The sequence below is a fragment of the Gavialis gangeticus genome, unplaced genomic scaffold, assembly GCF_001723915.1.
Source record: "Gavialis gangeticus isolate Ggan-Ray unplaced genomic scaffold, GavGan_comp1, whole genome shotgun sequence".
NCBI classification, from domain to species: Eukaryota; Metazoa; Chordata; order Crocodylia; family Gavialidae; genus Gavialis; species Gavialis gangeticus.
Window position 1 is genome coordinate 40925168 of NW_017729000.1, and position 2820 is coordinate 40927987.

General features: G+C 42.6%; 1 protein-coding gene across 1 annotated transcript in view; it reads left to right on the plus strand.

Moving 5' to 3' along the window:
* Nucleotides 1-2820, plus strand: part of FGF18 (fibroblast growth factor 18) — a 133069-nt gene that overhangs the window by 77875 nt on the left and 52374 nt on the right. The gene's annotated exons all lie outside the window — the stretch shown is intronic.

A 2820-nucleotide genomic window follows, 5' to 3' on the forward strand; every position in this document is an offset into this window, starting at 1 on the left:
CTTCAGTTGCTGTGTGCCTTGCCAGCATCTTCCTCTGTTTTTCAGGGAATCTCAGCCTAAGTGCTACCACTCGCCTCATGTATGTCATTGTGATGCAGAGAATAACTGGGTCTTATGCTCTGAAGTTTAAATCCAGTCCTGAATTCCACTTGGAGATTTATAGGGAGCCAGAGCAGCTCCCCCCCAATTTTTTCCAGTTACATCTCCAATTTGGTGCAACTTGTATAGTGGTGACTGTTCATGTGCTGTTTCTTTTTTAATTTACGGGGTTACAAGAGAAAGTGCAGTACCTCTGTGGCCATTTTCACCTGACAGTGAGTGTATTTGCATGAGACATTTACTGTGGAGTTGACTAATTAGCTTCACAGTGAGCCCTATTAGGCCACAGGAAACTAATTAAATCTGCAGCAGGATAGTACTTGTATTTACAGTATAGTACTTGTGCAGCTGCCTTTCTAAGTATTTACAAGTACTATCCTGCTGTGGAGTTTTTAATCCACAGCAATGCACATGTAGATGATGATGATGCAGCTGGCTCGGGCACAAGGGTGCTTCAGTGTGGGGGCTGCTTGAAGCCTTACACTGAAGCAACCTCATGCCCCAGCCAGCCCCTCTGCAACACGTTGTGCTGGGTCAGAGCAGCCTCCGGCTGGTAGACTGACCCCCTCATGGCCCCTGCCAGCTGGGGCCGCTCCAGCTTGGCTCAAGGTTCTGCAATCCTGCGTGCACATGTAAATGTGGCACCTGGGAGCAATGAACTCACGGTGGATTTTCTTGCATTGCATTAATATGCACATGTAGACGTACCCAGTAAGACCTGAACTGCAGTGGGTTACCCCTGAATGAAACCAGGCTAAATTGCCCCAGTTTAGTATTAATTTACTGCAGGGTAGCAGCCAGTACAGAGATAGTTACTGAAGAGCAGCTGAGGCATGGTAAGTCCTCATTCTCTGTTAATTATGGCCTTGGGAGAAGTAGGGGCTCTTTGGGGCTCACAACCCTACTCATATGCTCTATGATCTCTAGTTTGGGAATCGCTATCTTTTCATACTGAATTAATGAGCTGATTGAGGAGTTCTTTGGGCTTTACTGCCTGATAGCTAATCTAGAAATCCTTAAACTCATTTCATTAATGAATCCCATTTGTTCCATCTCAAAATCTGGAAACAAATATAAAATACCATTGCCATTGTGCCCCACCTTTAGCAAGTCATTCCCTTCTCTCAGTATTTCTGGTACCTTAACAGCCTTGGGAAAACCAATTAACCCTTTTCCTTCCTCCTATAGTTGAAATTGACTATAGTTCCCCTGGGAATAGGGGTGATGGGGAAGGAAAGGAGATGAAAGCTACTACTTGTGCCTGGAAAGCACAGAGTTAGTGTTTACTTACTAGAGGGGAGGCAATATCCCAAATAGTTACTGTGGCTAGTTACATACAGACATCTTTCCATAGGCATAACTTACAAGCTTAACCTTTAGAAATCTGCTTTGCTTCCCTAGAGCCAGGTATATGCAAAAAAAAAAAAAAAAAAAAAAAAAAAAAAAAAAAAAAAAAAAAGGGCCTGTCTGTCTTAGTACATATCAGCAAATACTCTGAATGAGCTGTGATTTGCTCAGTAATTTATTCAGCCAAACCATCAGGATGGCTGTTTTCTATTTAAACTAGGTATTGCTGCCTCCAGTCTCTTCCCATTACAGTTTTGACATGACAACAAGACAAATAATTTTTTTTAAAGACCTTTTATCTTCTAAACCATTTATTTTCACTTACTTAGCCTGGGGGCAGAGCTGACCTCAGCATAGCGATGATCATTCACCGTGGCAGCTGTACAGTCATACAGGGCCATGTGATTGGGCTAAACCAAGGAAGCCTTCGCTGTCCAGCTGCTATGCTGTCTTTTTTTTTTTTTTTTTTTTTTTTTGCACAACATCCACTGATTGCCTTTTTGTAATGTCTTCCCTTCTCATTTGGGTGGTGCAAGCGTCCGGTGGCAAAGTTTTCCTTTGAAAATGGGTGAGGAGACATTGAGTGTGACAGGGCAGCTGGATGAATTGGAAACAGTGCAAGCAGGCTCCTTGCTTTGTTAAAGCACTAATAGTAAGGCTGTTGCTGGACCTCCCAGGATTCTCTGGGCAACGAGAGGGCTTGATTACCATCACCTTAGATTCTATTCTGAAAGGTTCAGCAACCGTTTCAAATATGCTGTAATTGTCTTATATAAGAACCATCTGTACATTTTTTTGTTGGCTTTTTTTTTTTCTGTTTCCTATGTTCTGTCTTTGTGCCAAGGTAGAGGGAAGTTCTATTTAGGACAGATGAGGAGTAAAAAGCAAGGCTATGAAAAATCTATTTCAAATACTGATGTTTTCCCAGCCTCCGAGCCCTCCCCCTGCCCCCTCAATATGTATCTCTCTCAAATACTGCATGCACAATGAATATGCACAATTATTAATTCCACAACTGCCTGTCAATTGCCTGTCTTTTGAGCAAGCACAGGGTATTTGCCCTGATTTTTCAGAAGTGACTGGTAGTTTTTTACTTCACCATTTCTGAACCTAACTTGAAACTCAATTAAAGGGCCTGCTTTTCAGGTGGCAGAGGCTCACCACTTTCTGAAATATACCTTTTTAAGGTGTCCCTAGCTGGGCATCTAAAAACTGAAACCCTCGAATCACTAGTCTCTTTTGAAAATGTAAGCATGTGTGCCTGCAAATATTTGGTACCCACAATCAGTGGTGGTGTTGGGGTTAGCAAACCATGGCTAGGCTTTAACATGGTGGGGGGATATGAACATTATTTTTATATGAGTCATTTGGGGG